This window comes from Nicotiana tabacum, chromosome 10 (assembly GCF_000715075.1).
Source record: "Nicotiana tabacum cultivar K326 chromosome 10, ASM71507v2, whole genome shotgun sequence".
Taxonomy (NCBI): Eukaryota; Viridiplantae; Streptophyta; class Magnoliopsida; order Solanales; family Solanaceae; genus Nicotiana; species Nicotiana tabacum.
The window spans coordinates 97551348-97576790 of NC_134089.1; the positions used below are offsets into that span (position 1 = coordinate 97551348).

The following is a 25443-nucleotide window of genomic DNA, read 5'->3' on the forward strand; positions in this document are numbered from 1 at the left end:
TCGAGTTTTTGGCAATCAGGCGCCAACTTGGAGAACAAGGGAATACAATATAAGTTTTTGGCAATCAGACACCCACCTGGAGAACAAGGGAATACAGTTCAAGTTTTGGCAGTCAGGCGCCCACCTGGAGAACAAGGGAATATAATTCAAATGTTGGCAATCAGGCTTCCACCTGGAGAACGAGGGAATACAGTTCAAATTTTGGCAATCAGGCGCTCACCTTGAGAACAAGGGAATACAGTTCAAGTTTTGGCAATCAGACGCCCACTTGGAGAACAAGGGAATTCATTTCAGAGTTACTTTCAATTCGCAAATTCAAGAAGCATCAGGAGCCCACTTGAAGAACATGGTCTATTTTTCAGTTTCATGTTGAAGGATCAAGTAGAGATTCAAGGAAGATTCAAGACAAGAAGTAGATAGGATCTTGTATTTTTCTTTTACTTTTGCTGTAATTTTCCTTTTATTTTTGATGTAATGGCAGGAACCGCGGACCGGAACCTCGACGACACTTCACTCGTCTCTCCACCTCGGTATACTCCAACACTCTTCTCACTCCGAACTACACGTAGCCTGATTCCTTTATAGCCAATGATATGTAGGCAGCTCAGATACCAGGGCTCAGTCACATTCTCTTTTCTTTTAGTTTTTGTCTCTCTAAATAAGGGTCGGGTCAAAAAACATGTCTTGTTATTTTTTGTCTGAAAACACTTCATGTTTCACGTTAAAGAGGGGCAGCAGTAGACATGTAATTTTTGACCCGCACATTAGAATTACTTTTAATAGTCCTAGTATTTTTAGGATATTTATTTGAGTTTATTTCTATAGGATTTTACTTTATTATTAATTTAAATTCTAATTTTAAGGCAAAAATTAAAAAAAAAATACAAAAATAGTTTCATATTTTATCCTATTTCTATTTAGTTTAGGTTAAAATATTTTTATAGTGGTATTATTTTAATTTTACCATACCTTTAACGTATTTTTATTCTTATTTTAATATGATCTTTGAAAAATAAATAGCTTCATGTCATAGTATAGTTGGTTTTAATTAATTAAGAGTGATTTCACAATTTTATAATAAATTATTTTAGAAAGGAAATTAATTTTTAGCCTTGTAGCATTAAAAGGCCACTTTTAAAAGGCAATTTTACCCCAAATTGAGGCCCAATTTCGGATATTTATAGGCCCAAATCTGGGCAACCCAATCCCCTCCCCATGCAATTGAGCCCAATCCCCTTTGACCCGCCTGACCCGCGCTCAGCCATTTTAAATCTCAGCCTTATATTCCACTCTAATCCAAGAGCCCACAATTAATTCCCCAACCACATAAAACCTTGCCATTTGCTAATCCTAACCCTAAAGACTCAACTCCAAACGGCGCTCCCTTTCTCCTCCACCTTTGCCCGCCCAAAACCCACCAAAAATTCTAGAATCCGGCCAGTTCCACGTGTGTATGGTTCCCCTTCCCCTCATCTCTCACATCCACATCATCAAAATCTCAACAAACTGTGACAATAGAGAATATTTGGGGCTTATTTCCAAACCAAGGGGGATTTGAGGACAGAATTTTGAGAGAAGATCTGGACAGAAAAAAAAGAGAGGAAAAAGGAGAGCTAGGTTTTGAGGGATTTGTTGACTCTTCAATTTCTGATTCAAAGTTTAGTCCGATAACTTCAGAAAATTAATATATATATATATATATATATATATATATATATATATATATATATATATATATATATATGGTTTGAGTTTAGTTTTTTAGTTTTATTTCTATTTACAAAAAAAACACAAAAATATTTTAGATTCTTTTTATTTCGGATTTTCTGCTTCAACAATAGAATTCGTTGGAAGTTTGAAGATTGTTTAGTTTGTCGTCGAGATCGGGTTTTCCTGCGCCGTCCGAGTCTTGCTATTGGTTCGCAGTTCCTAGTTTGAATTTCTGTTATTTGTTTGCTGGGATTTTGGAGTCAAAGCTCTGTAGTCGACCTCACTTCTATTATCAAAGAAAAATTCAACTTCAGGTTCATCTCTTTACTCCCTCTAAACTTGTTATGGTATTGATAGTAATCTGATAGTAATCCGGATTTTATTAGTTTAGAAATTTTTTGCAAGTTTGTTTGGTTGGAATTAGCATGTGATGCGATTTCCTCATGAATCATGAGGATTTTATATTGGTTCTGATATGTTTGAGTGAAACGAATTAGTAGTATGGATGTTTGAATGAATATCTAATTAATGACACATTCCTTATGATCGTCATGAGTGTTTTGCTGATTTTTGTCGGTTTCGGCATGAAATAAGTACTGGAATTCCTTTAAAATTATTCTCGCTGTTGGTTCTGCTCAATCTTTCTATGTTATACTGCAACTTCTTGCCTAAAGCGATCTAGATGAGGTTCTTTGGGTGTTAAAATAATTTTTAAGTCATGCTAATTTTTAACTATTTTAGCATCGTTAGTTTTATGCAAAAGATAGTGTCTAGAGGTGTCATGATACAGTCTAAATGGACTTGATTCCTTGTGCTTGGGTGCTGCTGCTTTGGTTCTTAAAATTCGACAACATTTAATTAGGATACAAGTTTATTTGTTGTTATTTTGTGTTGATCAGCTTTCCACTGTATTGAAACTCTGCTAGCTCACTTTTTAAGTAGGTATTCTCTTAGTAAATTCTCTTTGTGGTCGCTTAAAATATTTGCATCGTTTTGCGAATTGCATAATTTGGGTAGAAATTTGAGTGATACGTACTGCCAAGGTTCTAAATGAGGAAATTGCTTCAGCTATAAGATAATTGTTTATTCTGTCTGGAAATCTATGATATGCATTTTAATGTGTTGCACTTTATCTATCTTCAAATTAGAAGGGGGTAAGGCACAAAGAGGGGTACACTAGTGTAATACAACTCTTATCATACTTGGATCCATTCTCCTTATTTTATTTATTAGTTTTTCCTCTATTTCTTCATTTGTAGTTGTTCGGCGCCTACTAGTTATGCATGAATTTTTTGTTGAATGAATGATTTGGGACGTGGGAGTTGGGAAAAAGACTTGGCCCATTAGTGTTGATTTGCTTACATATTTAGGAATTGGGCTTGGTCTAAATACATGAAAATGATACGTTAAAAAAACATGACCCCGAGTCGAATTTATTTTAGTTTTTCTCTTATTTACTTATTCTCATTTTATTCACTAGGAGCATGCTACGCCGTCAACACTTGGTTAGGCAAGCCTTAGGATTTTTGTTAGTTTCGAGGTGAGAGGTCGTTCCCTTAGTTAAATTTATCCGTGGAATGCCCCAAAGGATTTGTATATATTTTTATCCGGGGAGTGCCCCGTAGTACTTGTATTTGGAGGCCAAAAGTAGAGCTTGTAGTATTTTGTTTTTATTTTATTTTTCTTTTATTAGGTGGGGACGATCTCGAGCCGTTTTGTGTGTTTATTTTTCTGTGTTTGTTTTACCTCAATTCAAATATTCTGAAAGTCGACTAGATCAAGTGTGCAACCGTACTAGTTGGAGGACTTGGGGAGTGCCTAATACCTTCTCCCCGAGTCAAATGAACCCCCTTACCCGAATCTCTGGTGTAGACATAATTTTGGAGTCTAAAGTGTTTTAAAGGAAAAATTAAGGTTTTAAAAAAAATGATGACCTGACACACCGAAATTAAAGTCAGGTGGCGACTCTGACTTATTTCCTTTTGAACACAATTTTGTCACTTTTTTTAGTTAAAAACCCTTTTGAGATTTACAAATCCTTTCTATTATTTTTAAGAGGGTTAGTGAGTTTTTTTTTAAAAAAAAGGGTGTGACAGCTCTGACGACTCTGTTGGGGATTTGCAGGTTCGAGCTAGTCCTTCATAGGCAAAACCCAAAGCAAGACCCGCTCTCCAACCATATAGGAAACATCACGAACCTTCCGATCCGCATAACTCTTATGTCTGGAATGGGCTGTATGGCATCTATCCTGAATTATCTTAACCTTCTCCACGACGTCTTGAACCCAGTATGTGCCCAATAATCTAGCCTCACCCGGATCAAACCAACCCACCGAGGATCTACACCGCCTACTATACAAAGTCTCATACGATGCCATCTGAATGCTGCACTGATAACTGTTGTTGTAGGCAAACTCTGCCAGTGGCAAGAACTGATCCCAAGAACCTCCAAACTTCATCACACATGAACGAAGCATATCCTCAAGAATCTTAATAGTGCGTCGGAATGTCCGTCCGTCTGGGGGTGAAATGCTATGCTCAACTCCATCCGAGTACCCAACTCATATTGTACGACCCTCTAGAACCGTGATGAACTGAGTATTCTGTTTGAAATGATAAAAACTGGAATACCATGCAGACAAAAAATCTCCCAGATATAAATCTCTGCCAACCGCTCTGAAGAATAGGTAGTACACATAGGAATGAAGTGCGCGGACTTGGTCAGTCGATCCACCAACACCCAAATGGCATCGAACTTCCTCAAAGTTCGAGGGAGTCCAACTACGAAGTCCATGGTGATTCCCTCCCACTTCCACTCCGGAATCTCTATCTGCTGAAGCAACCCACCCGGTCTTTGGTGCTCATACTTTACCTACTAACAATTAAGGCACCAAGCTACAAACTAAACTATATCTTTCTTCACCTGCCTCTACCAATAGTGCTTCCACAAATCCTGGTACATCATCGCGACACTCGCATGGATGGAATACCGCGAACTATGGGCCTCCTCTAGAATCAACTCCCGAAGCCTATCAACATTGGGTACACATACCAGACCCTGCATCCTCAATACCTCTTCATCACCAATAGTTACATCACTGGCATCACCGTGCAGAACCTTGTCCTTGAGGACGAGCAAATGAAGGTCATCATACTGACGCTCTCTAATATAATCAAATAAGGAAGACCGAGAGATCATGCAAGCTAGAACCCGACAAGGATCCAAAATATCAAATCTCATAAACTGGCTAGCTAAGGCCTGAACATCCATCGCCATGGGCCTCTCCGCTGCTGGTAGATAATCCAAACTCCCCAAACTATCCGCCCGACGACTTAAAGCATCGACCACCACATTGGCCTTGCCCGGATGATACAAGATAGTGATATCATAGTCCTTCAGCAGCTCTAACCATCTCCTATGGCGCAAATTAAGATCCTTCTGCTTGAACAGATGCTGCAAACTCTGGTGATCAGTATAGATCTCACAAGGAACGACGTACAAATAATGACGCTAGAACTTTAAGACGTGAACAATAGCAGCTAATCGAGATCATGGATAGGATAATTCTTCTCATATACCTTCAACTGTCTGGATGCATAGGCAATCCCCCTATCGTCCTGCATCAATACCGCTCCAAGGCCAATCCTCGAGGCATTACAATAGATAGTTTAAGACCCCGAACCTGTAGGCAATATCAATACTGGGATTGTAGTCAAATCCATCTTGAGCTTCTGGAAGCTCCCCTTATACTCTTCTGTCCACTAGAACGGAGCACCCTCTGGGTCAGCCTGGTCATAGGTGTTGCAATAGATGAAAACCCCTCAACAAATCAACGATAATAACCCGCCAAGCCAAGAAAACTATGGATCTCTGTAGCTGAGGATGGTCTAGGCCAACTCTGCACTGCTTCCACTTTCTTTGAATCTACCTGTATACCCTCACTCGATACCACGTGACCCAAGAATGCCACAGATTCCAATCAAAACTCACATTTCGAGAACTTTGCATATAACTTCTTTTCCCTCAAAGTCTAAAGCACTGTCCTTAGGTGCTGCTCATGATCTTCCCGACTCCGAGAGTATACCAGAATATCATCAATAAAGACAATGACGAACGAGTCAATATATGGACATAACACACTATGCATCAAATGAATGAAGGCTGTTGGGGAATTGGTCAGCCCAAATGACATAACAAGAAGCTCGTAATGACCATACCGAGTCCTAAAAGTAGTCTTTGGGATGGCTGCTCCCGAATCTTCAATTGATGGTAACCTGAACGCAAGTCAATCTTAGAAAACACTCGTGCACCCTGTAGGTGGTCAAACAAATCATCAATACGAGGCAAAAGGGTACCGGTTCTTTACTGTAACTTTGTTCAACTGGCGATAATCAATGCATATACGCATAGAACCATCCTTTTTCTTCACAAACAAGACAGGAGCACCCCAAGGTGATACACTGGGCTGAATAAAATCCTTATCAAGAAATTCCTACAACTGATCCTTCAACTCCTTCAACTCAAGAGAAGCCATACAGTACAGAGAAATAGAAATGGGCTGAGTGCCCGGCAAGAAATCAATGCCATAATCAATATCTCTATCGGACGGCATGCCCCGAAGGTAAGTTGGAAGCACATTAGGGAAGTCCCGTACTACTGGGACTGAATCAACTGTAGGGGTATCAACACTAACATCTCTCACATAGGCTAGATAAGCTTCACACCCCTTCGCAACCATTTATTGAGCTTTAAGGAAAGAAATAACTCTACTGGAAGTGTGATCTAAAGTACCCCTCCACTCTACTCGCAGTACACCTGGCATAGCCAACATCAAGGTTTTGGCATGATAATCAAGAATATCATAATGGGGCGAAAACCAGTCCATGCCCAAGATAACATCGAAATCTACCATGTTGAGCAATAATAAATCGGCTCTGGTCTCAAAACCACTAAGAGCAACCAAACATGACCAATAACGCGGTTCACAACAAGAGAATCCCCTACAAAAGTAGAAATATAAATAGGGGAACTCAAAGAATCTTGAGATACGACCAAATAGGGGGCAAAATAAGAAGACACATAAGAATAAGTGGAGCCTGGATCGAATAGAACTGATGCGTCTCTATGATAAACCAGGACAATACATGTAATGACAGAATCAGAGGCAACAGCCTCAGTACGGGCAGGAAGGGCATAATATATGGCATGGCCTCCCCCTCTAGGGCGACCTTTACCTCCTTGACCTCCACCTCTAGCTGGATGAGCAGGTGGGGTAGCAACTGGTGCTTGAACCATAGCCTAGGAACTCTACGAGGCACGCTGTGGTTGAGGAGTCTGTGGAGGTGCACCTCTCCTAAGTCTGGAGAAATCCCTAACCATATAGCATGTGTCGCCACACTCAAAACAAGCTCTAGAAGGGCGCGGTGGCTGTGACTGGCTCGGGCCAGGTTTGCTAGACTAACTACTAAAAACACCCCGTGCAGGAGGTGCACTTGATATTGGAGGTGCATAGTAAGGCTCCTAAGGTATAGGAGGAGGTGGAATACCACTGGCTGCTGGACGAGCTGAATGAACAGGGTCTCATATAACCCCTACCATGACAAACTGCAGCTGGAACACGGAAACTAGAATAATGGCCCGACTCTCGAGACCTCTTGGCCTCCCTCTCCTCTCTATCCCAGAGAATGCATATCCTCTACTCTCTTAGCAATGCTCACCACCTGCTGATAAGAAATATCCATCTCTAACTTACGAGCCATGCTAGACGTGGTGTTGGGAATGAGCCCCTCAATATACCGACAAACCCTCTCACGAACTCTAGAAACCAAGGTTGGTGCATGCCTAGCCAAGTCAGTGAAACGGACAGCATACTCCGAAACAGTCATAGTGCCCTGGCACAAATGCTCAAACTCTACGCGCCATACATCCCTGAGGCTCTGAGGGACAAACTCTCTCAAGAACATATCTGAAAAATGAGTCCAAGTAAGGGATGCTGCCTCAGCTGGACTATCCAACTCAAAAGTAAACCACCACTGGTAGGCTACTCTTCGAAGTTAGAAGGCAGTGAAAGAAACCCCACTCTATCCTGATATACCCATAGTAAGGAGGATACGGTAACACTCCTCCAGAAATCCCAAGGCATCATCTGATGCTAAACCACTGAATATAGGAGGCTTGTACTTCTTGAATCTCTCAAGCCTCTGCTGCTCATCCTATGAAGCCGCTGCCTTGTCCTCGGGCTGAACTGCAGCTACAGGAGGTACCGGTATAACCTATGGAATCTGATCAACCTGGACCTGTTGCTCAAGAGTACGACATGGGAGTCTGTTCTCCTCCCCCGGCCTAGGATGTGGCTACAGTAAGGAGAATCAACTCTGCATGAGCTAGAGTGGTGTACATGCTCACGAACTGTGCAAGAGTATCCTGAAGAGCTGGAATAATAGTATCAGTAGGTGTATCAGGTGCTTGGACTCTGGCTGGAGCTGCTGGTGGCTCCTTGGTGGCAGCTCGTGCGAGTGCTCTGGCTGCACTACGTGGGTGTCCTCAGCCTCTACCCCAGCCCCAACCTATGATGGTTCTAGTAGAGGGTGCAGGTGCCTGGTCATCTCCGTTAGTACGTGTCCTCACCATCTGTGAGAGAATAAAAGAAAAAAGTTTAGAATTGTGATACCAAAATCTCGTACGACAAGGAAATCAAATGAAGTGGAATTTTTCTTTACATAGCCTCTCGTAGATAAGCACAGACATCTCTATACCGATCCGTGAGACTCTAATAAACCAGCTTGTAATTCATGACTCCTATAAACCTAGAACTCTGATACCAACTTGTCACGAACCGATTTCGCCCTCCGTGAACTGTCGTGATGGCACCTAGTCTCTACGACTAGGAAAGTCTAACAATTTGCAGAAAAAGTAAATGAAAGATAAAACTAACCAAAAACTGTGGATAAAACATAAATGAAACATTTAAAATGCTGCTCGGCATATACAAATATAAACTCTCAAACTGAAACACCTCCCAAAACTCGGAATCTCATGAAATCACAAGTTGTTGAATAACTACAAGTGTTCTAACTCCAGAATTTCTAAACAAAAGTAAATACAGGAGAGTTAAAGCTAGCTAGAGGGAAGAATAGAGAGGGACTCCTCGGTCTGCGAACGCCGCATATATACCTCGTAGTCTCTGAAGATCACCTCGCCTCACTGATGGTATGACGCCGAAGAACTTGGATCTGCACACGAAAACATATGCAGGAAAGGGCATGAGTACACCACAACGTTACTCAGTAAGTGTCAAGCCTAATCTCGGTCGAGTAGTGACGAGGAAGGTCAGGGCCCTACTGATTATAGATGAAAAACAAGGTAAAATGGTGTAAAATACGACAATATAATTAAAGTGCTAACAGTCTATAATGAATGAAAACACAGAAAGAATCTAACTCAGTATACAGAAATAGCAACAGAGGATCTCCCGGGATACCATCCCATAGTCCCAAACGTAAATGTCTAGAGGATATCTCGGGATATCGCCCCGTAGTCCAAATCATTAATGTGCAAGGAAAACTCCCAGAATACCAATCCATAGTCCCAAAGTAAATATCCAGTACGGGGAATCTACCGGGTGCTGTCCCGCAGTCCCAATCATAAATGAGCAAGGGGATTTACCGGAATACCAATCCGTAGTCCCAAAGTAAACAAGTCAGGGGATCTCTCGAGATATCGTCCCGTAGTCCCAAAGTAAACACACAATCATCTCAGAAAAATAAACAGTTCTATTAAAGAATTAGATAGGAATTTCTACTCTAACATGTTGCACAGAGTACAAGTAGGCAATTAGAGCAGGTAAGGCAATTAAGTCACGTAGGCATGCTTTTCCTAATCTAAACAAGAGGCTTCAAGTACAAGTATTTTCTAAATTACAAGAAAACATAGGAATTAGCTTATTGAAAATGGATTTTCAACAATTAGCACATGTACGCACTCGTCACCTCATGTACACGGTAGTCATATAACAAAAATACCAAATCCTAAGGGGAGTTCCCCCACACAAGGTTAAGCAAGCCACTTACATCGAACTAGCTCAATCAACTCGAAACCACATTCTTACCACAAGTACCCGACTCCAAATAATCTATTCAAAGTAATTGCATAATGTAAATATAACTTCAAGTAACTAATTAACTAATGAATTCGAAGCTAACACGCGAAATTAAGAAAATTACCCAAAAAGTACCCCGGGCCCATGTCTTGGAATCAGATAAAATTCGCAAAACTAGAATCCTTACACTCTCACGAGTTCACACATACCAAATACATCAAAATTGGACCACAAACAACCCCTCAAATCCCTAAATCGAGTCTCCAATTTCAAACCCAAAACCCCCAGTTTTAACCCTCATTTTCCATAAATTTCTTGCCAAATCAATAGAATAATACCATATAAATGAGTTTTGGTTCCAAAAACTTTACCTCCTCAAATTTCCCTTGGATTCTCTCTCAAAAACCTCCCAAAAGCTTCAATCCCTGGTGAAAATGGTGAAAGATGAGCTGAAATCACGAAGGGACCTTTATATAGGTTTTGTCCCAGGGTTTCCGCACTTGCGGACTCGCACCTGTGGTCCTAGGTGCGCATTTGTGGAAACCACTAATTGCACTGGGGTTGCACCTACGCTTCACTTACCGTACCTGCGGTCTCGCAGGTGTGCTCAACCTCTCGCACCTGTGACTTCTGGTCTTCTAGCTCATGGCCGCATTTGCAGCTTCTCCCACACTTCTGCAATCACGCACCTACGGTCTCCAATTCGCAGGTGCGGTTATGACAGAAGTTCAGCAGCTGAAGCTGCTCAAACAAACTCCCAATTCTTCCGACAACCTTCCGACATCATCCCGAGGCCCCCGGGGCCTTAACGAAAAATACGGACAAGTCATATACCACTATTCAAACTTATACCAATCTTCAAAACACTTAAAACAACATCAAATCATCAAAACACTCTTGGATTCAAGCCTAAGGGTTTCAAAACTTCCAAATTTCGCTTTCGATCAAAAAGTCTACCAAACCTTGCCTGAGTGACCTGAAGTTTTGCACACACATCCCAAATGACACCAGGGACCTACTCGACTTTCCGGAATTCCATTCTGATCCCTATATCAAAATCTCGCCATCAAACTGGAAACTTCAAAAATTCAACTTTCAGCATTTCAAGCCTAAATAAGCTACGAACCTCCAAAACACAATTCGAACATGCCCCTAAGCCTAAAATCACCCAATGGAGCTAACAGAACCTATTGAATTCCATTTAGAGGCCATGATCACACTACTTTGACTACGGTCCAAATTTTAAAGCTCTCATTGAGGGACTAAATATCCCAAAATACTTCAAAACTCCAAACGAATTCTCCCGACAACTCACATATACAGAAATAAACACGGGAATAGTAGTTAATAGAAGATCGGGGCATTAATTCTTAAAACGACTGGTCGGGTCGTTACAAAGTTTTTAATTGACATTTAAAACTTATTATGAAGATTCAATTGGTTTGACATCCATACAAATACTTAAAGATTTGGCATATAAATTTAAATGGCATAGTAATATTTAAGGATTAGTCTTATGCAAATAATTTGTAGTATAGAATATATGTAGTTACTTGTTTACAATAGTTAATATTCTGCTTATTCTTATTTTTAATATTAAATAACAAATTAAGGTAAACTTTTTTAAATAGTTTTAAATGGTATATCTATCTCCAAACACTTCCAAATTTATATAATTATATTTTAAAGTGAATCACACAGTTAGAAAATATATCCGATTTGCCTGTTATGTGGCTTATATTTCCTGATTTTGTAAATTTTATTGAATATTTTGTTAATTTTAATGTCAAATATTTTACTCTAAAAAATTTATGATGAAAAAGAGTGAAAGCATGTGGTTGAAGACTCCTCTAAAAAGCAAGCTATGTTATTTGTCAGAGGTGACGTATGCCATGTGCTATAAATTGGGATGAACTTGTGGGTCTTCACATGCCCACCTGACATCGCAAAAGGGTTTGTTTGGGGGAGTAGAGCAATCAAAGAATGAACTGAACCACCATGTTTAATGAATTTCTACAGGTCGTAGAACCCTTTTTATAGGTCGTTCAAATCATTTGTTGGCTTAAAATATTGGAGTTCAAACAAGATAGCTGAGGGTACTTCCAGGAGGAAGCACATTTAAAGAAAAAAGACATTAATGCCCCCTAAATCCTAAGTAGACATTTCATCCAGATGTCTTCTAACTCTCTCTTATTATATAGTAGAATCAGTATAATACTAATAATTATTTAGTATAATTTTCCGACGAAGTGATTTTACTTCGATCAATGTGGATTTGTCATTGCACACTATAATATATATTGCTTAGGGGTAGAGAAAAAAGAATATACCATTTTTCCAGTTGAAGAAAAAAACCTTATTGTAATACCTAGTTGTTACACCCCGTATTTTCGTACGTGGGATTGCGTCGTAAGTCAATTGATGTAAGATCAGAAATGAGATAATATTTGGAAGTATATAAAGTAAGTTAATTATGTTACCTTAGAGGTTATAAATATTTAAGATCAATAATAACAAGTATCAAGAGGGATTGAAGGCGTAGAAGCTAAACAAATTGATAAAATTAAGTTTCGTCGGAAGTCGGCAAATTGGAAATATTATAACATGTATTTTTGGGGTGAGACTAGTGTTCTTAACATGATAAGGAGGTTATGTTATGAGTTATTATAGTCGTACGATAGTCTTATGTTGAGTTTTAAAGTCAAGCGAGCTTTGGAACAAAAGTTGGCAATGGTCATCAAAAGTTACATTCGTAAATGTGCTGAAAATTAGGTCAAATGTATCAGAGCTTTTCTCTTAATATAATACGAATTATGTAGTTATCCACCTATCAAATTTATGGTCTACGAGTCTAATTTCTAGCGTATTAAATTGTTCATCGATACAAAATTGGTGTAGAAAGATAACATCGAGATTTCCGAAGTCAGAAGACATAGGGAATGATTTGGGGTCATGATTCATAACCTTGCACGATTTGGTGCAAGGTGTTCTGGGACCGATGGTTTGAAGCTTGAGAGAAAATGAGATAGAAAAGGGAAATGGGGCGGCATGAATTAGTGACAAATAAATTAGAGTTATGGAATGAAACCAAATAGTCTTTAGGTTAAAGTTGGAGGGAATGATCTGGACCGTTGGATCATTTGATCAACGACCATGGTAATTTAAATAAACTTAATTATTTTTAATAAAATGTAGTAAAAATTATAATCATCAATTATTGTAATCAATTATTTATAAAATACTTTATTTCTAAATGGTAACACTAATTTTGAATTATTAACATAGTGATTTAATTAATCAAAATTAGGTAAATAAGTGCGAATGGATGTTATTAGGTAAATAAGTGCGAATGGACACTTGATATATAAGGATCCAGCGCGAGAGGTAAGTTAAGAGGAAAAAACATACCTCAAGAGAGGTTATACAAAATATAGATATGAGAATGGACCAACGAGTAGTCAGTAGTTGATTCAGGAAGAGCCTAGTTATGGCTAGACAAGAGGCCATAGATAAATCAATAGATCATGCAAGATAAACATAATGAACCCCAGCATAGGGAATTCAATCTCCCAGATACGAGATCTCAATGCTTGAAAAATTTTCAAATAGGAGTTGGGGTAGTTAAAGGTATCGTTTAAGTTTTACGAAAATAAGAGAGAGTGCCACTAAGGAGACAATCAAAATTTGAGTTCAGAAGTAACCCTACGAGCATAGGGTCAAGGGGGTATGTAACTAAGGATATTTATAGGCGAGTAAGAACATCAAAAATTCCGTCGGGTATACAATGTAATAAGCTCACAGCTTTACAAGAGTCAGAGGGTCTCCACTAAGTATTACAACAAAAGACTAGTTGAGGAAATAAGGAAGAAGGCTTCAACTTAAGTATAGTGACCTAAAGAAATAATGGTCTTGTAATAATAATCTCACTACAACATCATATGCACTCTATAATAAGTGGAACCTATTGTTACTAATGAACGGGAAGGAAAAATCAAAAGTAATATTCGAGATCATATGGGTTGCATGGAATTACAGTATGTGAGGGTACTAAGATAACCTAAGTATTCATGCAAAAAGTGGTACAATGACCAGGAAAAGTAATTTCTTACATTTAAAGACAACTGAGAAGGCACGAAAGGAAATCTATGGCGCTAACATGTAACGACTCGGCTGGTCATTTCGAGAGTTAAAGCCCCGTTTCCCCATTTATTGCTTCTTTTGTGTTCTTCAGCTGAATTTTGTCTTACCGGGTTAGTTGGTTTGGGTTCGAAGTGGTTTTGGAGTAAATTGAGACACTTAGTTTCTTACAGGAAGGGTTAAGTTGAAAAAGTTGACCGAATGTTGACTTATTTATAAACGATCTCATATTTGATTTTTGATGGCTCTGTTAACTCTGGCAGGTGATTTTGGACTTAGGAGCGCGTTCAAAATGTGATTTGAAGGTCTATAGTAGGTTTAGACTTGAATTGGCAAAAGTTGGAATTTTGGCGATTTTGGTTGGAAGTGGAAATATGATATCGGGGCCGGATGAGATTTCCGGTAAGTTGGAATAGATTAATGGTGTCATTGTTGGCTTGTATGTGGAATTTGGAGTCAATAGGCTGTGATTTGATAGGTTCGACACTCTAAGTATTGATCTCTGCTCTTAGGAGTGCGGACCGCACAAATATGGTGCGGACCGTAGAGGTGAAATGCGGACGCAGCAAAATGTTGTGGACCGCAGTGAGGAGTGTGCGGCTGCAGTGGATTTATGCGGACCACAAAAGGAGGAGGACTCAGGACTGCGACCGTAGCAGGATTATGAGACTACAGTGCTGGCAGAGTGCGCCCGTAATGAAATTATTCAGACCGCACAGTAAAGGTTCAGAGAGCACTACATAAGCGAGGCTTAGGGTTTTATTTCACATCTTGGACTTTGGGAGCTCGGTGTGAGGCGATTGTTCGTGGGTTTTTCAAGAACTTCATTAGGGTAAGTGATTCTAACTCGGATTTGGCTAATATATATGAATATATCATTGATTTCATCCTTTGATTAGTGCTTTGAGATGAAAATTTAGGAAAAAATGTGGAGATTTTATCAAAATAAATTTTTGAGAATTGAAAGCCGATTCGAAGTCGGATTTGAGTGAAAGTATGGTTGGTCTCGTAATCTCATAGGTTGTCGAATTTTGAAACTTTGGTCAAACTTTGAGATGTGAGCCCGGGTCCCGACTTTTGAGTTGACTTTTGACCTAAAGTTTAGTATTTTCTTATAGGATTGATTCCTCTGGCTCATGTTGCTTATATCGAATTGTTTGTTGCTATATTCGAGGCATTCAGAGGCTGATTTGAGAGGCAAAATCATTCAGAGTAGGAGTTGCATGGTTTGAGGTAAGTAACGCTTTCAAACTTGGTTCTGAGGGTTCGAAACCCTGAACTATGTGTTATGTGATTAGTATTGGGGTGTAACGACCCGGCTGGTCATTTTGAGAAATTAAGATCCATTCAGCGGTGAAAGGTCTTGAACATCTTCATATTATGTGTATCGACTTGCGTGCAGGGTTGAATTTAGTTACAGGATGATTCAGAGTCGAATTGGGAGAAGGAATCTAGGTTTGGACGCTTAAGCGGTAAGAATTTGACCGGAATTGGACTTTTGAGTAAACAACCCAGGAATGGGTTTTGGATGGTCTCAACAGCTTCGTGTGGTGATTTTGGACTTAGGAACGCGTCCATATTTGGATTTAGAGATCGTAGAGTAAGTAGAGGCAAAACAGCGAAAGTTGGAAAAGTTGAAGTTTGGAAAATGGAGAAGTTTGACCCATGGTTGACTTTTGTGATATCACGGTCGGAATGTGATTTCGAGAGTTGGAGCAGCTCTGTATGTAATTTTGGACTTGTCTGCAAAGTTTGGCATCATTCTGGGTTGATTTGATAGGTTTCGACGCGAGTTCTAGAAGTTGGAAGATTTGGAAATTCATAAGCTCGATTCATAGCGTGATTTACATTTCTGGTGTTGTTTGATGTGATTTGAGACCTCGAGCCAGTCCGTGTTAGGTTATAGAACTTGTTTGTGTGCTTAGACGGGGTCCCGCAGGCCTGGGGTGTGATTCAGACGAGCTTCGAATATTTTGCATGGTTTTGAGCATGTCTGATTTCTAGTGTTTTCGCACCTGCGACCTTGGAGCGCAGGTGCTGCTCCACTTTTGCGTGAGCCTGACCGCTTCTGCGATCATGAAGGCTTGGGAGCTTTTGCGGAGGCTGGCACGTAGGTGTGAAGGCCGCTTCTGCAGTCCAGCTATCGCACCTGCAAAGAAATCTCTCTCCTGCGATTTCCCTTTCACTTCTACGGTGTCGCTGATGCGGCTGTATTTCCGCAGATGCAGTCCCTGGCTTGGTAAACTGAGTTCATAGATGCGGACTCTCTCTCGCAAATGCGGTCCCGCAGATGCGGAAGTCTTGGCAGAATCATATAAGTCAAGGGTTTGGCCATTTCTTCATATTTTGAGTTTTAAACTTCAGATTTAGGAGCTTCTTTTGTGGGGTTTTTAATCAAATCGATTGGGTAAGTGTTCTTCACCTAGATTCTAACATATTTCATAAATTTCATCATTTAATTTGTGTTTTAAGTTGAGAAAAATGTTGGTTTTTTGAAGAAAATTTTCAAAATAAAAATTCATGATTTGAGGGATGAAATAGTATCGAATTTTGATAATTTTTGTATGGTTGAACTCATATGGGAATGGGTATTCGGATTTTATAAAATTTGTCTGGTTCCGAGGTGCGATCCCCGGGGTCGACTTTTGGACCAATTTTTAGATTTTGTTAAAGACTGAGAGTCTATGATCCGGAATAGTTTCTTATGTGTCTTATTTGTGCTTTGAAGTTAATTTGGTTAGATTTGAGCCGTCCGGAGATCTTTTCACCCGAGAAGTGCATTGTAGAGTATCGGTTTGTCATCTTTGAGGTAAGTATATTTCCTAACCTTGTGTGGGGACTTCCCCTTAGGATTTGAGTCTTCTATGTTGATTGTAGTTCGTATACGCGAGGTGACGAGTACGTACTCAGAATTATTTGTGGAAAATTGGACTTTAGGGTTTTTAGGTCCTTATATTCACTATGTATTAAGTTATTCTTGATATGATTGAGTTTCCTATTTAATAGTTTCCCCTCTACATGCTTAATTGGATTAATTGCTTCATGAAGCACTCTTATTGCCTAATTGACTTGTTTTTGATTTAACTGAAGAATTTTGCCTCTCCTATTGTCATGCTATCCTTTTATGGCTGCTTGTCTTATTGAGAATGTATCATTACCCCTCCTGAAATTGTTTAGTCTTAAGTGAAAGCTAAGATCATCTTTCCTTAATTGAATTATCGAATATCCTCGTAAGTGTCCAACCTTAAAAGGAGTTAGATAACTTATATCTTTATTGACTTGCCTTTATTTGGGACTACTTGACTTGTGTTGATTTTCCTTGTTATTGACTTGTATATTGTTGGATCGTTGCTACATGTTAGTTTTCCCTTTGTTGAACTGTTCCCTTTATGCCAACATTCGTTTTTGTGGTTATTCCTTGTGAGCTGGTTCTTCCGTTTCTTTGTGATTTACAGTTCTTGAGTTGATTTACTTGTTGTACCTTGTATTATTGTCATTGTTGTTGTTGTACGTGTTGTGGTGATGTACGAGTTTTCTATCATGCGGTAATTGTTATCTCTTTGGTTGCGCTGCATATTTACTTTGGGACTACAGAACGGTATTTCGGGAGATCCCCCTACACATTTACGTTTGGGACTACGGGACGGTATCCAGGGAGATCCCATGTTCTGCATATTTACATTGGGACTACGGAACGGTATTCCAAGAGATCCCCCTGCTCTGCATATTTACTTTGGGACTATAGAACGGTATTCCGGGAGATCCCCCTGTACATTTATATTTGGGACTATGGGATGGTTTCCCGGGAGATCCCATGTTCTACATATTTACTTTGGGACTACAGAACAGTATTCTGAGAGACTCCCTTGTTCTGAATATTTACTTCGGGACTACAGAACGGTTTTCCGGGAGATCCCCTTGCACATTTATGTTTGGGACTATGGGACAGTATTCTAGGAGATCCCCTATCATTATCACTGTGTTTTGAGCTGTTGCTTTCATTGATCCTATCCCTGTGTAAACATTATATGTGATGTCTGTTCTTGTCCTTATACTTACTAGTTGGTATGAACTATGTTAGGACACTTGCATGAGCATACACGTGGCTAAGCACCCTTATCGGATATGAGGCTCCTTGATATTGCTGAGTATAGACGCACACCCTTGTTTATTTGCCTTCCATGTGAGAATGACTCTTTTAGGCACGTGAGTTGTCAGTATGAGTATGAGGTGTGTGAGAGCACATGATGCCAAGTGTTAGGGTTCAGGTACTGAGACCCGTATTCTCTGATTATGAGATAAGGTGTTACAGGGTGACTTATATTCGAAGGATATTTATTTGAAAAGGTTATATTCCAAAGGTATTCATTTTTAGAGAACTATTTTGGAAAAATATTTATGTGAAGGAAGTATATTTTGAAATGGTTTTATCAACTGAAGGATTTGACTAATTGATTGAAGTTTGTTGGTTATGACCTAATGTGAAAACTGTCGTAGTTGCTGAGTTATGATTTGTCCTTACTGTATTTGTGATTTTGAATTTGTGTTGTATTTCTGTTCACTTTTATGCGCTTTATTATGGTGTTCTGATGTTACTTGTTGTTTTCTTTCCTTATTATAGTTATTTTATTGTTAGCAATATCTCCTAGTCTTTATATAGATATCATATTCGGTTGTTTCCATACTTATACTTGTTTTGCTTATTAGACCAGTGGATTTCTTGACTTTTACTCATCACTACTCCACCGAGATTAGTCTTGATACTTACTGGACACCACTTTGATGTGCTCATACTACACTTCTGCATAGTTTTTATGCAGATCCAGGTATTGATCGTTAGTAGCTGAGTGGATTCTTGCCGAGGAGACTCAAGGTAAACCTGTTGTTGCGTTCGTAGGCTTCAGAGTCACCTTCCTATTTCGTATTCACACTGTTGTACTTATTTCCATACAGTTGTGTTTAGAAGTTGTAGCGACACTCTTAGAGCTTATGAGTTGTACCGCCGGTTATGAGCTTATGAGCATGTTTGGTACATTGGCTTAGGCGAGGTTGATTCCAGTTGCACCAGCTACTTCACAGACAGAGGGAGGGACTCAGACTCCTGCTGGCCGCACTCCAGAGCAGCGAGTTCCCGTTGGTCAGGTTCCAGGTGTCATGGCGACACGGCCTATGGTTCTAGTTTAGCCCATAGTCAGGGCAGCAACATCTGAGGGAGGGAAATTTAGATTTGCAAGGTTCAAGGAATATGACCCTCCTACATTCAGTGGTTTGGCTTCAGAGAGCGCACGAGGTTTCATAGAGGAGTGCCATCGCATTCTTCGCACTATGGGTATTGTTGAGGCGAGTGGAGTTGCTTTTACTACGTACCGGCTTCAGGGAGCAACTTATCAGTGGTGGCGGGCATATGTGTTGGGTAGCCCAGCCGATACAGCTTCACTTACATGGGGTCAGTTTTTAGAGATGTTCTTGAGAGAGTTTGCACCTCAGTCCCTTCGGGACGCATGGCACGTGGAGTTTGAGCAGCTGCGCTAGAGCACTAAGTCAATGTTAGAGTATGTCACCAGATTCAGTAATTTGGCCAGACATGCACCTGCCTTGGTCGCTACTATTAGAGAGCGAGTCTGTAGATTCATTTGGGAGGGGGGGGGGGCTCAGGCATGATATTCAACTCAACATGACTCGGGAGTTGGAGTCAGGTATTTTGTTTCAACAGGTGGTAGGGATCGCTCGTCGGTTAGAGGGCATGTGGGACCGAGAATGGAGGACATGCGAGATCAGGAGAGAGAGTGCGGGGAGGTGAGGAGGCCTCGTAGACCAGAGAGATCTGTTGGTTCTTATTTTGGAGGCAAGGTGCGGCATGGTAGAGGTTTCGTGGGTCAGCCAGTTCAATTTGTGCTTCAAACTTCGCACTATAATTCAGGTGTTCATGGGTCTTAAAGTACCTATACCGCACAATTCCTATAGCCACATCAGCATCGAGGTTACTTTGAGTATGGAGATACTAGCCATATGGTGATATATTGTCCCAAACTTCTGACAAATGCGTCACAATGAGGTATTCATGCGAGTAGAGGGCGCCCAAGAGGGTGAGGCACGTCCTGTTGCTGTGTTTCATATAGTAGGCTTAAGACCGCTATGCCAGATGATGTCATTCAGGTATTATTTTGGTTCGTTATATAGGAGGACCAGCCGTAGTTCATTACAGTTCTACCTATCGGGGTGAGTTCCCCTATTTGTTGCTCCACTTATGGGTGTGTTTCATGATTTGCACTCTATTTATGTGTTACCATGTTGGGAGGTTCTATGAGTGATAGTCGTGTCTATCGTTATTTCTAATCATTGTTGAGAGTTATGAGACTAGTAATACATTTCTGTTATCCATTTCGGTAGACTTGATGTGATTTATGAGTATTTTTTGCTACGAGCTATGATTTTTTTTATACTCCACTAGTGTGGGAGCTAGCACTTGTTGTAAATTATGATGTAGTTGATCTAGTGAGAGTTTCCAACTGGTTTGATGTGTATCCTACTTGTGATTCAGAATTAAGGGTGAGACCCTCGTAATTTCATGTGATTTGACGTGTTGAGACGGGGTACATGCCGTGGTGGATAATTATATCAGGATGAGATTCTTGAGATTTGTTCATATATTTTGACTTTTCCTTGTGTTGATTTGTAGAATTTTTACTGATAGAGAGTTTTGCCTGTCGGGCTTGTTTGGTAGTTCTCTTGTGTGTTTCTCTTTACATATCCAGTCATTTTCATTTTGTGCTTCTTAAATTTTAGCTTTGTGGGGTGTGTACCAAGTGGTGTTAGTTGTGGCTTGTTGATTTGGTTGTTAGTTATGAGGTTTTCGTGGTTCTTGAATCATCGTCAGTGTTGTGAAGGTTTGAAACAGGTTCCTATTGAATATAAAGCTTATGGTCGGTGCTGGAATTTGATTTCGGGCGGATATTATGATTAAAACTCTTATTGTGGGCCTATGTGTGATATGTCATGTTGTGTGGTTGTACTCTATTAGGTGTAGGAATGGGTTGATACAGCTGGTTGAGACTGATACCGAATATCATTTTCAAATCGGGTCTTTTGGAAGTGAATAGAAGATAAGAATTTATGCTATAAGGCATATCGATGTTGGTAGAAAGGCAAAATTATAGTCGAGGTGGTGTCGTCAGGTTTATGTGGATTGGTGCGACGTAGTATCACCCGCGGGTGTATATTAGAAGTGTGGATTCAGCGAATCATGGCACGTTCGAGGACGAACGTTGTTTTAAGAGGGGGAGGATGTAACGACCCGGCCGGTCGTTTTGAGAAATTAAGCTCCATTCGGTGATGAAATGTCTTGAATAGCTTCATATTATGTTTATCGACTTGCTTGCAGGGTTGAATTCAGTTACGGGATGATTCAGAGTCGAATTGGGAGCAGGAATCTAGTTTTGGACGCTTAAGCGGTGAGAATTTAACTGGAATTGACTTTTGAGTAAACGGCCCCAAAATGGGTTTTGGATGGTCTCAACAGCTTCGTATGGTGATTTTGGACTTAGGCGCGCATTCGTATTTGGATTTGGAAGTCCGTATAGTAAGTTGAGGCAAAATAGTAAAAGTTGGAAAAGTTGAAGTTTGGAAAATGGAGAAGTTCGACCCATGGTTGACTATTGTGATATTGGGGTCGGAATGCGATTTTGAGAGTTGTAGTAGCTCTGTATGTCATTTTGGACTTGTCTGCAAAGTTTGGTGTCATTCTGGGTTGATTTGATAGGTTTCGGCGCGAGTTCTAGAAGTTGGAAGATTTGAAAGTTCATAAGCTCGATTCATGGTGTGATTTACATTTTCGGTATTATTTGATGTGATTTGTGACCTCGAGCGAGTCCGTGTTAGGTTATAGAACTTGTTTGTGTGCTTAGACGGGGTCCTGCAGGCCTCAGGTGTGATTCAGACGAGCTTCGGATGTTTTGCATGGTTTTGAGCATGTCTGATTTCTGGTGTTTTCGCACCTGTGACCTTGGAGCGCAGGTGTGGCTCTGCTTTTGCATGAGCTTGGCCGCTTCTGCGGTCATGATTGCTTGGGAGCTTCTGCGGAGGCTGGCACACAGATGCGAAGGCCACTTCTGCAGTCCAACTATCGCACCTGCGGAGAAATCTCTCTCCTGCGATTACCTTTTCGCTTTTGCAGTGTCGCTGATACGGCTATATATCCGCAGATGCAGTCCCTGGCTGGGTAAACTGAGTTCACATGTGCGGACTCTCTCTCGCAAATGCGGTCCCGCATATGCGATTTCTTGACCGCAGATGCGGAAGTCCTGGCATAATCATATAAGTCAAGGGTTTGGCCATTTCTTCATATTTTGAGTTTTAAACTACGGATTTGGGAGCTTCTTTTGGGGTTTTTAAAGCAAATCGATTGGGTAAATGTTCTTCACCTAGAATCTAACATATTTGATGAATTTCATCATTTAATTTGTGTTTTGAGTTGAGAAAAATGTTGGTTTTTGAAGAATATTTTCAAAATAAAAATTCATGATTTGAGGGACGAAATAGTATCGGAATTTGATAATTTTTGTATGGTTGAACTCATATGGGAACAGGTATTCGGATTTTGTAAAATTTGTCGGGTTCCGAGGTATGAGTCCCAGGGTCAACTTTTGGACCGGCTTTTAGATTTTGTTAAAGACTAAGACTCTATGATCCAAAATAATTTCTTATGTGATTTATTTGTGCTTTGAAGTTAATTTGATTAGTTTTGAGCCGTCCGGAGGTCTTTTCACTCGAGAAGTGCATTGTAGAGTTTCAGTTTGTCGTCTTTGAGGTAAGTATATTTCCTAACCTTATGTCGGGGACTTCCCCTTAGGATTTGAGTCTTCTATGTTGATTGTAGTTCGTGTACGCGAGGTGATGAGTGCGTACTCAGAATTATTTGTGGGAAATTGGACTTTAGGGTTCTTAGGTCCTAATATTCACTATGCATGAAGTTATTTTTGATTTGACTGAGTTTTCTATTACTAGTTTCCCCTCTACATGCTTAATTGGAATTAATTGCTTCATGAATCATTCTTATTGCCTAATTGAGTTGTATTTGATTTAAATGAAGAATTTCGCCTCTCCAATTGTCATGCTATCCTTTCATGGCTGCTTGTCTTATTGAGAATGTATCATTACCCCTCCTGAAATTGTTTAGTCTTAAGTGAAAGCTAAGATAATCTTTCCATAATTGAATTATCGAATATCCTCATAATTGTCCAACCTTAAAAGGAGTTAGATAACCTATATCTTTGTTGACTTGCCTTTATTTGGGACTACTTGACTCGTGTTGATTTTCCTTATTATTGACTTGTATATTGTGGGATCGTTGCTACATGTTAGTTTTCCCTTTGTTGAACTGTTCCCTTTATGCCAACATTCTTTTCTGTGGTTATTCCTGTGAGCTGGTTCTACCGTTTCTTCGTGATTTACAGTTCTTGAGTTGATTTAATTGTCGTACCTTGTATTATTGTCATTGTTGTTGTTGTACGTGTTGTGGTGATGTACGGGTTTTCTGCGGTGCTGTAATTGTTATCTCTTTGGTTGCGCTGCATATTTACTTTGGGACTACGGAATGGTATTCCGGGAGATCCCCCTGCACATTTACATTTGGTACTACGGGACGGTATCCCGAGAGATCCCCTGTTTTGCATATTTACTTTGGGACTACGGAACGGTATTCCGGGAGATCCTCCTGAACATTTATATTTGGGACTATGGGATGGTATCCCGGGAGATCTCATGTCTTGCATATTTACTTTGGGACGAAGGAACGGTATTCCGGGAGACTCCCCTGCTCTGAACATTTACTTCGGGACTACGGAATGGTATTCCGAGAGATCCCCCTGCACATTTATGTTTGGGACTACGAGACAGTATCCTGGGAGATCCGCTGTCATTATCACTGTGTTCTGAGTTGTTGCTTTCATTGGTCCTATCCCTGTGTAAACATTGTATGTGCTGTCCGTTCTTGTCCTTATTCTTACTAGCTGGTATGAACTATGTTAGGACACTTGCACGAGCATACACGTGGCTAAGCACCCTTATCGGATAGGAGTCTCCTTGATATTGCTGAGTATAGACACACACCCTTATTTATTTGCCTTCCATGTGAGAATGACTCTTTTAGGCATGTGAGTTGTTAGTATGATTATGAGTTGTGATGAGGGCACAAGATGCTAAGTGTTAGGTTTCAGGTATTAAGACCCGTATTGTATGATTATGAGATGAGGTGTCACAGCTTGACTTATATTCGAAGGATATTTATTTGAAAGGGTTATATTCGAAAGGTATTAATTTTTTGAGAATTTTGGAAAAATATTTACTTGAAGGAAATATATTTCCGAAATGTTTTTATCAACTAAAGGATTCGACTAATTGATTGAAGTTGTTGGCTATGACCTAATGTGAAAACTGTCGTACTTGCTGAGTTATGATTTGTCCTTACTATATTTGTGATTTTTAATTTGGGTTGTATTTCCATTCACTTTTATGTGCTTTATTATGGTGTTCCACTGTTACTTGTTATTTTCTTTCCTTATTGTAGTTACTGTATTGTTAGCAATGTCGCTTAGTCTTTATATAAATATCATGTTCGGTTGTTTCTATACTTATACTTGTTCTGCTTATTAGACCAGTGGGTGTCTTGGATGTCCCTCGTCACTACTCTACCGAGGTTAGTCTTGATACTTACTAGCACCGCTGTGTTGTGCTCATACTACACTTCTGCATATTTTTTGTGCAGATCAAGGTTTTGATCGTTAGTAGCTGAGCAGATTCTTGTCAAGGAGACTAAAGATAAACCTGATGCTGCGTTCGCAGGCTTCGGGGTCACCTTCATATTTCGTATTCGCACAGTTGTACTTATTCCCATACAGTTGTGTTTAGAAATTGTAGCGAAACTCTGTAGAGCTTATGACTTGTACCGCCGATTTTGGGAAGATGTAAATTTCATAAAGATTTCTATGTTGAAACTGTTAGACTTTCTTTATTATGGTTGATATTCAGTAAATGTTAGGCTTACTTAGTCCCTAAGACTAGGTGCCATCACGAAACCCAACGGAGGGAAAATTGGGTCGTGACATAGGGTGACGCACATTCCAAGTGACGGGTGTGCAGGTGTGCACCGTGAGAATCGGGACCTGGTTCATCCCATGACACCGTTTAGTGACTCTTTCTTGCTGATATCTATTTTCCCATCATGTGATTAAGTAAATGAGCTAAAAATCATGCTAGATATCATGTTAGGGCTTCGCAACGATACTGTTGGGACCCCTATTGGCCATTTATTGCTATCATCTCACTAGTTTCATTAATATTCTGCACTCAGTCTTAATCATGCATTTCATATCATGTCTCAGTCTCATTTGTTATTTATTGGCACATCATATAATTGTTCCGGGCTAGTTTTCATGGCATTGTGAGCCCGTGTGTGAGACTGGAGAGTAATGACTGAGTGAGGCCGGGAGCCTGATTATGAG

General features: G+C 40.1%; 1 long non-coding RNA gene across 2 annotated transcripts; it reads left to right on the plus strand.

Moving 5' to 3' along the window:
* Nucleotides 1-1306: 1306 nt before the first annotated feature.
* On the plus strand, nucleotides 1307-24953 carry LOC107829355 (uncharacterized). Of its 2 annotated transcripts, XR_012695656.1 has the most exons (4): nucleotides 1307-2024; nucleotides 18755-18818; nucleotides 18899-20101; nucleotides 24708-24953. It is a non-coding gene; the product is annotated as an uncharacterized LOC107829355 (long non-coding RNA). The 2 variants fall into 2 exon arrangements; XR_001657894.2 differs by lacking the exon at nucleotides 24708-24953 and having other exon boundaries at nucleotides 1308-2024; nucleotides 18899-20454.
* The last annotated feature ends 490 nt before the right edge of the window (nucleotides 24954-25443 follow it).